This window comes from Symphalangus syndactylus, chromosome 9 (genome assembly GCF_028878055.3).
Source record: "Symphalangus syndactylus isolate Jambi chromosome 9, NHGRI_mSymSyn1-v2.1_pri, whole genome shotgun sequence".
Taxonomy (NCBI): Eukaryota; Metazoa; Chordata; class Mammalia; order Primates; family Hylobatidae; genus Symphalangus; species Symphalangus syndactylus.
In genome coordinates this window covers 119,781,818-119,795,999 of record NC_072431.2, presented here as the reverse complement: position 1 = coordinate 119,795,999, position 14,182 = coordinate 119,781,818, and the positions used below count along the sequence as shown (strand labels likewise).

Below are 14,182 nucleotides of genomic sequence, written 5' to 3'. Positions count from 1 at the left end.
GACAAAGAAGGCCATTACATAATGGTAAAGGGATCAATTCAACAAGAAGAGCTAACTATCCTAAATATATATGCACCCAACACAGGAGCACCCAGATTCATAAAGCAAGTCCTGAGTGACCTACAAAGGGACTTAAACTCCCACACAATAATAATGGGAGATTTTAACACCCCACTGTCAACATTAGACAGATCAACGAGACAGAAAGTTAACAAGGATATCCAGGAATTGAACTCAGCTCTGCACAAAGTGGCTCTAAGAGACATGTACAGAACTCTCCACCCCAAATCAACAGAATATACATTTTTTTTCAGCACCACACCACACCTATTCCAAAATTGACCACATAGTTGGAAGTAAAGCTCTCCTCAGCAAATGTAACAGAACAGAAATTATAACAAACTGTCTCTCAGACCACAGTGCAATCAAACTAGAACTCAGGATTAAGAAACTCACTCAAAACCACTCAACTACATGGAAACTGAACAACCTGCTCCTGAATGACTATTGGGTACATAATGAAATGAAGGCAGAAATAAAGATGTTCTTTGAAACCAACGAGAACAAAGACACAACATACCAGAATCTCTGGGACACATTCAAAGCAGTGTGTAGAGGGAAATTTATAGCACTAAATGCCCACAAGAGAAAGCAGGAAAGGTCCAAAATTGACACCCTAACGTCACAATTAATAGAACTAGAAAAGCAAGGCAAACACTTTCAAAAGCTAGCAGAAGGCTAGAAATAACTAAAATCAGAGCAGAACTGAAGGAAATAGAGACACAAAAAACCCTTCAAAAAATTAATGAATCCAGGAGTTGGTTTTTTGAAAAGATCAACAAAACTGATAGACCGCTAGCAAGACTAATAAAGAAGAAAAGAGAGAAGAATCAAATAGATGCAATAAAAAATGAAAAAGGGGATATCACCACCGATCCCACAGAAATACAATCTACCATCAGAGAATACTACAAACACCTCTGTGCAAATAAACTAGAAAATCTAGAAGAAATGGATAACTTCCTCGACAAATACACCCTCCCAAGACTAAACCAGGAAGAAGTTGAATCTCTGAATAGACCAATAACAGGCTCTGAAATTGTGGCAATAATCAACAGCTTACCAACCAAAAAGAGTCCAGGACCAGATGGATTCACAGCCGAATTCTACCAGGGGTACAAGGAGGAACTGGTACCATTCCTTCTGAAACTATTCCAATCGATAGAAAAAGAGGGAATCCTCCCTAACACATTTTATGAAGCCAGCATCGTCCTGATACCAAAGCCTGGCAGAGACATAACCAAAAAAGAGAATTTCAGACCAATATCCTTGATGAACATTGATGCAAAAATCCTCAATAAAATACTGGCAAACCGAATCCAGCAGCACATCAAAAAGCTTATACACTATGATCAAGTGGGCTTCATCCCTGGGATGCAAGGCTGGTTCAACATATGCAAATAAATAAATGTAATCCAGCATATAAACAGAACCAAAGACAAAAACCACATGATTATCTCAATAGATGCAGAAAAGGCCTTTGACAAAATTTAACAACCCTTCATGCTAAAAACCCTCAATAAATTAGGTATTGATGGGACGTATCTCAAAATAATAAGAGCTATCTATGACAAACCCACAGCCAATATCATACTGAATGGGCAAAAACTGGAAGCATTCCCTTTGAAAACTGGCACAAGACAGGGATGCCCTCTCTCACCACTCCTATTCAACACAGTGCTGGAAGTTCTGGCCAGAGCAATCAGGCAGGAGAAGGAAATAAAGGGTATTCAATTAGGAAAAGAGGAAGTCAAATTGTCCCTGTTTGCAGATGACATGATTGTATATCTAGAAAACCCCACTGTCTCAGCCCAAAATCTCAAGCTGATTAGCAACTTCAGCAAAGTCTCAGGATACAAAATCAATGTACAAAAATCACAAGCATTCTTGTACACCAATCACAGACAAACAGAGAGCCAAATCATGAGTGAACTCCCATTCACAATTGCTTCAAAGAGAATAAAATACCTAGGAATCCAACTTACAAGGGACGTGAAGGACCTCTTCAAGGAGAACTACAAACCACTGCTCAATGAAATAAAAGAGGATACAAACAAATGGAAGAACATTCCATGCTCATGGGTTGGAAGAATCAATATCGTGAAAATGGCCATACTGCCCAAGGTAATTTATAGATTCAATGCCATCCCCATCAAGCTACCAATGACTTTCTTCACCGAATTGGAAAAAACTACTTTAAAGTTCATATGGAACCAAAAAAGAGCCCGCATTGCCAAGTCAATCCTAAGCCAAAAGAACAAAGCTGGAGGCATCACGCTACCTGACTTCAAACTATACTGCAAGGCTACAGTAACCAAAACAGCATGGTACTGGTACCACAACAGAGACATAGATCAATGGAACAGAACAGAGCCCTCAGAAATGATGCCGCATATCTACAACTATCTGATTTTTGACATATCTGACAAAAACGAGAAATGGGGAAAGGATTCCCTATTTAATAAATGGTGCTGGGAAAACTGGCTAGCCATATGTAGAAAGCTGAAACTGGATCCCTTCCTTACACCTTATACAAAAATTAATTCAAGATGGATTAAAGACTTAAATGTTAGACCTAAAACCATTAAAATCCTACAAGAAAACCTAGGCAATACCATTCAGGACATAGGCGTGGGCAAGGACTTCGTGTCTAAAACACCAAAAGCAATGGCAACAAAAGCCAAAATTGACAAATGGGATCTAATTAAACTAAAGAGCTTCTGCACAGCAAAAGAAACTACCATCAGAGTGAACAGGCAACCTAGAGAATGGGAGAAAATTTTCGCAACCTACTCATCTGACAAAGGGCTAATATCCAGAATCTACAATGAACTCAAACAAATTTACAAGAAAAAAACAAACAACCCCATCAAAAAGTGGGCGAAGGACATGAACAGACACTTCTCAAAAGAAGACATTTATGCAGCCAAAAAACACATGAAGAAATGCTCATCATCACTGGCCATCAGAGAAATGCAAATCAAAACCACAGTGAGATACCATCTCACACCAGTTAGAACGGCCATCATTAAAAAGTCAGGAAACAACAGGTGCTGGAGAGGATGTGGAGAAATAGGAACACTTTTACACTGTTGGTGGGACTGTAAACTAGTTCAACCATTGTGGAAGTCAGTGTGGCGATTCCTCAGGGATCTAGAACTAGAAATACCATTTGACCCAGCCATCCCATTACTGGGTATATACCCAAAGGACTATAAATCATGCTGCTATAAAGACACATGCACACATATGTTTATTGCGGCACTATTCACAATAGCAAAGAGTTGGAACCAACCCAAATGTCCAACAACGATAGACTGGATTAAGAAAATGTGGCACATATACACCATGGAATACTATGCAGCCATAAAAAATGATGAGTTCATGTCCTTTGTAGGGACATGGATGAAACTGGAAAACATCATTCTCAGTAAACTATCACAAGGACAAAAAACCAAACACCACATGTTCTCACTCATAGGTGGGAATTGAACTATGAGAACACATGGACACACGAAGGGGAACATCACACTCCGGAGACTGTTGTGGGGTGGGGGGAGCGGGGAGGGACAGCATTAGGAGATATACCTAATGCTAAATGACGAGTTAATGGGTGCAGCAAAACAACATGGCACATGGATACATATATAACAAACCTGCACATTGTGCACATGTACCCTAAAACCTAAAGTATAATAATAAAAAAAAAAAAAGAGAGAGAAAAAAAAAGAACTAAAAGTAGAACTACCATGTGATCTAGCAATCTCATTACTGGGTATCTACCCAGAGGAAAAGAAGTCGTTATACGAAAAAGATACTTAAATATGGAACCAGCCCAAATGCCCATCAACAAATAAGTAGATAAAGAAGTTATATATATATGATGGTACACCACTCGGCCATAAAAGGGAATGAATTAATGGCTTTCACAACAACCTAGATGGAACTGGAGACTATTAAGTGAAGTAACTCAGGAATGGATAGCCAAACATTGTATGTTCTCACTCATAAGTGGGAGCTAAGGTATGAGGATGCAAATGGACTTTGGGGAGTCAGGGGAAAGTGGGGTGAGGGACAAAATCCTACAAGTTGTGTTCAGTGTCTACTACTCGTTGATGAGTGCACCAAAATTTCACAAATAACCACTAAATAACTTATTCATGTAACCAAAGAGCACCTGTTCCCCCAAAACCTATGGGAATAATTGTTTTTTAAAAAGTATCCCTTCCAACCTTTTAGTGGGCTGTTCACCTAGTCACCCTGTAAACAAACAACATGCTTCCATTATGTTTTAATTTTTCCGGAAAATGTTTATATAATAGAATGATGTTTCTCTTAAGTCCATTCCTAAGTAGGTGCAAATGACTTGAACGATCTTCTCATAACTTTCCTTTCATTCCGTTTTCCAAAATTTGCCCTTATTTCTTCTGCCTTCTCTAATTTTCTGACCTTTTTGTTCATTGATAAAACCCAAAGTGACTGAGGAGTGTGCACCAAGCAACTCATTTTTTTCTTCTCTTTTATTTATAATAAAACCCCCAACCTCAGGTGTAATGTGACTTCCCTATTTAGAGTGATTAAATCTTGGTGGCACATTATTATCTGTGGGCTTTTAACTTTTGATTCTGCAGTGTTTCATTAAATATGCCATTTATTTGTAGGCCTAAGAGTTATTCTGGAAAAGTAGAAATGCAAAGGACCTAATTCTGAGAAATTATGGCACTGATCTTGGTTTTACCACTTTCTAATGTATGATCCTAGGGGTGTCAGGGAAGCTGACCCACTCTAAGTGATAAAGTACAGAATCTGCTGCTTTGGTGTCTAGTCGTGGCCTGAAGTTGCTATAGATCAACTGAGAAGGCGTTTGGGAAGAAATGCCAAATGCCCTTTCACATGAAGGGTAGAATGGGACAGGAAAACGAGGACAACTGGAACTTATGAGGACAATCTGGAATCCACAAGCACAAATTGGAACCTGGTCTGTTTCTCCGTGAATCTAACCCCGTGACACAGGTATCCTGACAAAGAACCTGGTAGCCTTCTCATGGAGAATCTGGTGGAGCCACACGCACCCCTGGCTCAGGAGTCGGAGAAGCTAGAGGAGGAGAGCCCTGGCCCCAGACCATCAGTGCGAGCTAGCACAGCAGAGACACTGAATAAGCAGGTGCCTGGCACCCTGCATCAACCTTCAGAGCACCTTGGCTTCTGCTTCTCTCCTACCACCCAATCCCTGCCCAAAGTTCTCCTGGGAACATCCCCAGCCTGGATTTACACTGGGAAGGATATTCTGGGACTTGTAGCTTCAGCTTAGCTAAACAAACATGGTATAAAACCAGTATACTGGATGTGTCTGTAATCCACCTGAACTCCATTTCCTCATCTGTAGTGCAAGTTTATTATAGGGGAAAAAACGTCCTTAGCATTTGGTTGGTGTTCCATAAATTGTAATTATTATTATTATTATTATTATTATATAGATGTAGCATACTCAGATTGACTTTCTTAATACTCATCACCTGAAAGGAAATACAAATTTAATCCTTAGTAGTTCCAAAACAGTCCATAGGCCTCCATTCATGCTTAGCAATCACCAAAACTTCCTCCTGAGAACACTTCTTCCCCTATTGTCTTTTCAGGGGTTAGGAATGGGGTCCCCATTGCTGCTTCCAAACCATTTTTCCTTGTTCCTCCTTCAACCCAGGATTCTTAAATTACACCATTAACATTTTATCCCTTCTTGTTTCTATCTCTACCAACTTGCCACTCACACTGAATCATGAATTGATGGCCCTGGCATCTGTCTTACTGTCAGTTTTACCATGGTGGCTGTCAAAATCCTGGATGACTTCCACACCTATGTCAATGATTCATTCTACACTTTTAGTTTTTTCTTTGCTCCACGTGGACCATTTACACTTAAGGTTGTACTGTAGATGCTACTTCATCAATACCAGTTTTGAAATATCTATTTAAAGCATTGTTCTTTCTACCGACTGTCTCTTATCTTCCTTTCTCAGTTATTCTGGTATTCCACCAAGCCTCATCAAATTGTGTTGCTAATATTTTGATCCATACTTCTCTCTCTGCACACAGTTCGTATCTTCACTTACCTTCTTACTTAGTTTAGAGTTTATGGACCACCAATATAACCTCTCCATTACAAACCCCAGTAAGTTGCACACCCGTCTCTTTCTCTATCATAATCGCCTTAAAAAATCCCAACCCAGTTTAAACCTAAATATGTTTACTCAATGCTGGCACCAAAGCCAAATGCTGGAGAAAGAGTCAGTAAGAGGGAAGCCACAGTCTTCTCATAACCTAATTTCAGAAGTGACATTGTATTGCTTATGCCATATTCTATTAGAAACAAGTCAATAGATGTAGTAAATGATGAAGGGAAGGAAATTGCACAAGGGCATGAATACTAGGAAGGCAGGACCATTGGAGGCTATTTTAGAGGATGCCTACCATATCCAAGTTGCCAGTGACCCAAATTTCACCAATGTCAATGGGCAATTTTCTGCCCTCATCCTACTTGACTTCTCAATGTGATTTGATACAATTAATTACCTCCTTCTTAAAATACAAGGTCTCTGGTTTTCTGTGTCAGCATATTTATTGGTTTGTTTTTTCTCACTGATGACTTCTTCTCCTTTACTGACCTCTAAATATTGAAATATCTGAAGGCTCTTTCCTTGGTCCTCTTATCTTGATATCTACATTCTTGGGTGATCTCATTCCATCACATAGCTTTTTTAAAAATTAACTTACTGTTTTGATACAGGAGTCTCACTATGTTGCCAGGCTGGTCTTGAATTCCTGGGCTTAAGCAATACTCCCACCTCAGCCTCCCAAGTAGCTGGGACTACAGGCACGCACCATCCCATAGCTTTTAATAGCATCTGTACTCTGACAAATCTCACATCTGTGGCTCCTCCAGTACCTTTCTCATTAGCTACAGAATCATACATCCAATTGCTCACTCAACATTTTTTTTCCACTTGGATGTCTGATAAGCATCTCAAACTTTGCTTATATGAAAAAAGGACGATTGATTTCTCCCAAGCCTACCTTCTTCTCTGATCATCTCCTACCCTAATATCCCCCACTTGTTAAGTAAAACACCTTTGATTTCTCTTCTTTGCACATACAATACATCCAGTCCATCTGCAAGTCCTTTATTCTCTCCTTCTAAAATATGTGCTGAATCTTACCTGGTTGGCCCATCTCCATTACTGTAGCTGTCACCTGGACTACTAAAGTAGCCTCTTGTCTCTTCTTTTCTTCAGTCTTGTCCTGTTCACATCAGCCTTTGCAGAGGGAGCCACAGAAAATATTTTAGAGCATAGGTCAGAGCATGTCACTCTCCTGGTTAAAACCCTTCAAAGTCTTCCTATTGTAATGAGAATTAAATCTAGAATCTTCCTTCACTCTCTAATATAAAACAGATATATTAGTCTGTTTTGTGTTGCTCTACAAGAAACTCTGAGACTGGGTAATTTATAAAGAAAGAGGTTTATGTGGCTTACAGTTCTGCATGGCACCAGCATCTGCTTCTGGTTAGGGCTTTAGGAAGCTTCCACTCATGGTAGAAGGTGAAGGGGGGCAAGCATGTCACATTGTGAGAGAGGGAGGAAAACGAGGCAGAGATGCAATGCTCTTTTAAATTACCAGCTCTCTGGGCTTAGCATAGTGACTCATGCCTGTAATCCCAGTGACTTGAGAGACTGAGGTGGGAAGATCGCTTGAGACCAAGAGTCCAAGGCTGCAGTGAGCTATGATCACGCCACTGCACTCCATCCTGGGTGACAGAGCGAGATCCTGTCTCTAAAAAAACCAATACAAATTAAAAATAAACAATCAGCTCTTGAGAGAGCTGAAATAAGAGAGCAAGAACTCACTCATTACCGTAGGATGGCACTAAGCCATGTATGAGAGATCAGCCCTCAAGACCCAAACACCTCCCATTAGGCCTCACCTCCAATACTGGGGATCAAATTTTAATATGAGATTTGAAGGGACAAATATCCAAACTATATAACCAGATAATAAATAAGCTGCCTTTTTCAAACTCATTTCTACATCTTCAACTCAGCTCACCTCTTCAGATTCAGTTCCCTCCCTTCCCTTTTTCTCTTCGTTTGTCACTCAATGCCAACATGGGCCTTCTTTTTGTCCCTCCCTTATGACTAACTAGTTCTACTTCAGGGTCTTTGCACTTGCTTTTTCTTCTGTTTGGAATGTTTTTCCCTATAATCTTTGCAGAGCTGCCTCTTATAGTTCATGTTCTACTAAACAACCTGCTTTCTCAGTTACCTTCCCTGACCATCCCATGTAAAGTAGTGTCTGTCCTCTGCTCTCATCCCAAGGCAGTTCTATCACATCCTATTTTGTTATTTTTGTATAATATTTATCACTACACAAAATTACTTTATTTCAGTGTTTTGTGTCTGTTTTGTCCCTCTCTCCCACCAGAAAATGAGCTTCTAGAGTTTGGTTCTTTGTCTCTCTTGTTCTTCACAACATTCTTAGTGCCTAGAGCAAAGCTTGATGCATCACAAGTGCTCTATAAATGTTTGCTGACTGACTGCCTGATTCAACCAACAAATGCAATTGAATATCCACTGTCCACACATCCTCAAAACAGACCCTTAACTTTTATTGTTAAGAGTGACCTAAGGACTAGAGAAATCCACCTAAGTGATTACCAAGGGGCTAATATCCAGTTTGTTTCTAAAGTTCACTATTATCCACTTAATTAATGGATCAACTGTGGTTTTTTTCATGCCTAGAAAAATTTTTTGTTTATTTTTGTATTTGTGCGTGAAGGAATGAAGCTTGGAGAACAAGAGTGAATTTTGGCCCAAGGTCACACAGCTGGTAAGTGGCACATCAGGGATTAGAACCCAGTTTGGCTGTCAGTAAAACTGTACCCACCCAGCTGCTTCTCCAAGGGCTGAAAATCTGCCTCATTTGTCCAACAGGCTGCCCAAGTCCCCTTAGATCATGAGAGGGACAAGTGACCAGGCAAAACAAGGGGGAGGTTTTGTTTCCTCTAGAGGGGAAGAAAACATGTAGCCCCTATCTAGAGAAAAATCCTCTCCATGGTTTCCCCAAACACATTCTACCAAAGAGAAATTCCTCTTTCATAATGTTTGCATTTTGCTCCCATTTTGGTCCAGCATGTAAGAAAGTCTCTATGAATGGTATTTTGAGTGGCGGGCAGAGAAGCAAGCAGGGCAGGGAGTGTTATCTTAGGGTAGGATAACTTGAAAGATATGAGATTGCTTTTACTATCATATTAGCTTCCCTGCCCATCATCAGATTCAATTCTGCTAGCCTTGCTCTCTAGCAAGGAGCCTCTCCATCCTCCATCAGTCCATGCATTTCTTTCCCAAGGCTGCACCATATCTGGAAAAGAGCCATGTTCCATATAGTTCCTGGGGAGGCTAGGCCTCAAAGACTACACATCTTGGATCAGACCAGTACCTCCCTATTGGTGCAACTGTTGGGGAATAGGAGTTTTTATTCTATTAAAGTTTTGGAGACACTCAAGGAGCAGGAATTTTGAATAGGCAGAAAACATTATTATAATAGTAGCTACTATTAATACTACTGGGTATCCGGCATTATTCCAGGTGAATTAAATGTATTTATTCTTGTAATTCAGTCCTTTCAACAATTATAAAAATAGATGTTATTGTCCTCATTTTTGTATAGGAGGAAACTGAGTCTCAGAGGGTTTAAGATTATATTTGCTGAAGGTCTCATTGTTGGTATTAGTTAGAATTAGCTTTGACTGCAAGTGACAGCAACCCAAGATTGGCTAAAACAAAATGTGAGTTGTATTTTCCTCTCTCACGCCACACAGGGTTGGGAATTGTCAATTGTCAAACTTCCCAATTGTCAAACTCTGCACCTCATGTTTCTCTGCCATCCTCTACACAGGGGTTCCATCTGATGGTCTAAGATGGCTGCAGTGGGTCATCACCTACTCGCTAGTAGGAGGAAACAAAGGGAGAAGAGAATTTCCACTTCTCTTAAGGACACATCTTGGAAGTGACAAACACTACTTCTACTTGCAACCATTGATCCGAGCTATATCTCAACGATTTGCCCAGCTGCAAGAGAGACTGGTAAACATAGTCTATTCTGGGTGGCTACGTGTCCAGCTAAATTCAGGATTTATGTTTTTGAGGAAGAAGGGGAAAAGGGATGTTGAAAGACAATTAGCAGTCTGGCACAGAAGGGATGTGGACTCAGGGCTATGTGGTCCAGAGACTAGAACCTTTCCATCATCTCACACTGCTTCTTGAGCACCTTGGCAGCCAAGGAGAGGAGGCAGAGTGCCAAAGATAGTTTTTCTGTGTGTCCTGAGGTGGCCTGAGGGCCTCTGAAAGTCAGCCTCTGAGACACATGCTATAGGCTATCTTAGATATTTCCTCGATTTTTTGCTCTCCCAGCATTTTGAATACTTTTATGTATTTGTCCATATGTTATCATTGTTTATTTTCAGTTTTCCTGAATCAAACATTGGCTAATTGGTAATGTTTATTACATGAATGACTGAATTGATGAAATGGCCAATTCTGTTTTTTTTTTATCTCTAGCATAATGTCTAGCATTTTACAGGTATTCAACAAATATATGTTTATTGAATGGATGGCTGGAGAGCCAACAACTTTCCTAATTCAATTTTTTTTCTAATTTTGAGTAAGCACAGCCTACTTTCTCAGCATATCTTTTTCTCTTCCAGGATGGGAGAAGAGAGAAAACAGAAAAGACAATAGAAAAAGAAAAAATGGGACAAGGTATATTTATTATACAAGTTCTCTCATCCCTTACTTTCTTCTCTCCATTTGTTTTTGATACCACAACCATGAATTTTTCTATCCAAATGGACTTCCATAATACTCTTTGGGGAATGGCCTAAGGATGCTACCCTTGAAGCAGCCTGATGACCAATGAACTTAGAAATATTTGGAGAAGTTGCAGCTAATTTTATTTGGTCAAAGTTTACATGATTTCTCTTTGTGACATTTTCTTCCCCGACAACCTAAATGAAATTGTATATTTCAAAGCTTTCAAGACAAAATAAAAGTTTGAAAAATCCCTTGCAAGTTAGTACTGGTAAATTCAGTTATTTTAACTCCATAAAGAAGTAAACATCATCACATTCCTCATGAAAAACTTCAGCAAGAGCCACTGGCACGGTTTGAATATAAACAACCAGCACTAAATGACTTCATCAAGCTACAATCCCTGTGCTCAGCGATTTAGAGGAAATCAGCAGCTTAACCAAGGTTTATTCATTTTTTTTTCTTTTGCTGAGCAATTGGGGGCCAAAAATAAAACACTATTACATCAAACTGCAGACAAATAAAAATCTGAATACATTTGCTGTCTTCTCAGGGCCTTTCTGAACCTAATGAACACAGCAGAGTGCAAAACTGTCAAGATGTTTCTTGCCATTAGGCACTGGGGGAGATTGTCCAATAAGTCCTGATGACATTGTCAGTTCTGAGGGTAAAGCAGGGGAAAGTTCAGAGGGATGTAAATATTTTCTAATAGATGAAAGTGATATCTAACACATTCCCCTGCCTTTTTCAAGTGAAGGCAAGATGAATTATCTGCATTAATTAGCATGTTGAAAAACTTCTGGATTGCCAAGTGTGTTCCTGTGGGTGGTGGGAAACATGTAAATATGATGTACAGCAATCTGTTGAAAAGAGCCAATGTTTTTTACTTTGTGAGTACATGTGAAATGTGAAACAGCTTAGTCAGGTTTTACTCTGTGAGTACATATGAAATGTGAAACAGCTTAGTCAGGTATGTGGCATTGGTCTTTCCAGTTAAAAAGATGAACATTTGTCTAGCAACTGGTGTACAGTGCTTGAGCTTTGAAATGCCAATTTGCTCAGGACACTAGGCATTGTTAAAAGAACACTCTTTGGGAGACAAGTTAAATCATTATCATCTCCAGCATAGATAACAGTTATTGAACACTAAACAAATTATTTCATTTAATTTTCACAGCAACCCTTGGAGGAAAGTACAACTGGTATCATCACCATCTAACAGATAACAAAAATGGGAAGATAAGTTTTGGGAAGATAAAAATTTTATTTTTCACATTTATAGATACGATAAAAACATGTTGAACTAACATGTACTTGATTGATAACAATATGGGGTCACTGTTTACAAAGGACACATTCGAGCAAGAAAATGAAAGCAGTTAGGTAATTTGGCCCCAAACCACAAAGGTACTAAATGGTAGAGTCAGGATTTGAACCAGGTCAGTCTGACTCTCAGAGCCAATATCTTTCACAGCATTATGGTAAAGACTTTGTCCATCTTCTTAAATGGATGCCATTACAGGAGTTACTGAGCTTTGCTGTGCCTCTATTTCTTTGTCTATAAAAGGGGAACAAAATTAATTTTATGTCGTTGGTTTGTGAGGATTAAATTATATACTGAATATAAAACATTCAGTAAAATGTCTCGTTATGCATGTCATGCTATGATTATTCTTTTAAAGTGTCTAATTCTAGAGTTGGGAAAAATCTAATTACCATCCACTTTTCTCATTTGGCGAGTAGGAGTTGGACTGAGTAAATGAAATTTATTGCCAACAGAGCTCACATTCATGGACCTACACTGATAGAACTTGGAGGAGTCCACATTAAGTCTTCTTCATAGTAATTGATGAAGAAATTGGGGTCCAAAGAGCCAAGTCGTCACTGGGGCTTTAGACTGGGGAACCGGGCCTTGGTAGAACTCTTCAAAGTTGCTGATGTGCCTTTCCATGTGAGTACAGTGAACTCTTATCTACCCTTCTGCTCTCATTTTCTTGCTCGAATGTGTCCTTTGTAAACAGTGACCCCATATTGTTATCAATCAAGTACATGTTAGTTCAACATGTTTTTTATATCTATAAATGTGAAAAATAAAATTTTTATCTTCCCAAAACTTAAAAATCCCTTGCCTGTGAAAGTTTACTTTTCTTTTTGACATGTATTAAAAGAAGCACAGCATACATAGAATCCTTTAAAAGCCAATTTGAGGAAGCAAACCCAGAGCAATCAATTATAGATGTATATGTCAGTATAATTAAATATGATTTAAAACAATGTGTTTTGTAAAGATATGTATTTTTACCTTGAAAGTCCATATAAAACAACAGTTCCAAGTTAGGATGGGCAACAAACATGTGTGCTCATTATATTTGGTTTTTAAAAGTTTATTATTAAATACAAATGTTCTGATATTTGGGTCTACTATGTTCACAACACTTTAAAACATTCTCATTTTATCATCAATAACCCCATGAGGTAGGTATTATGATCCTTATTTTAAAATGAGGTAGCTGAAGATGTTTGGTAATTTACTGAACATCCTACAGCTACAAGGGGCAAAAGGGCAAAACTGAGACTAAAATCCAAATCTTTACGATACCCAAAGCTCAAGATTTTTCTATTATTCTAGGCTGCTTTGAACAGAATTGTGTACTACAGTTTGTTTTTACCACACGTGTTATTTCCCATCCCACTTTTCATTTTGCTGATTGTATCAGTCACAGTCCAGTCAGGGAAAGAGAGTTACACATTTTGGAAATCATGACTATAGCAGAGGAATTAGATTTTACACAATCGTGGAAGAGTTGAGAAGTAAAGGCCTGGCTGGAGGAGGGAATCAGAGGGTCATAGAATAGTCTCTAGCCACTTTCCCTGAAGCACTAGTGCCTGGAGTGAGTCAGAGATTGTGAGGGAATCTGAGAAGCCTAGCATGTCTAGCTGCCCCCTGGGATTGCAGGAGAAGCTTGTGGAAGGGTCTGTGGACGCTGGCACCTTGTGGAAGCTGCTGCCCCCACAGCTCCGCAGCCAGGTATGTGTATCATGCTTAATAGGACGAAGGCCAAACTCAACCACTGGACAAAGAAGACGCCTCATGATCTCTTTTCTGTTGATTTTGCCTGCTTCATCCCATACCACTACCGTACCACATTTTTCTTCAGCAGTGCAAACTGTACTCATCTTACAGGTTTTGTGTGAGAATCCAATGAGATAAAGAATAGGCCTGGTGTGGTAGCTCACACCTGTAATCCCAGCACTTTGGGAGG

At 39.4% G+C, this 14,182-nt stretch overlaps 1 long non-coding RNA gene across 1 annotated transcript in view; it reads left to right on the top strand.

Moving 5' to 3' along the window:
* LOC129490355 (uncharacterized) overlaps positions 1 to 11,456 on the top strand; it is a 121,053-nt gene extending 109,597 nt beyond the window's left edge. The window contains exons 2-4 of the long non-coding RNA XR_010113575.1: positions 8,890 to 8,940; positions 10,009 to 10,196; positions 10,817 to 11,456. This is a non-coding gene — a long non-coding RNA (uncharacterized lncRNA). The remainder of the gene's footprint in view (positions 1 to 8,889; positions 8,941 to 10,008; positions 10,197 to 10,816) is intronic.
* Positions 11,457 to 14,182: the final 2,726 nt, after the last annotated feature.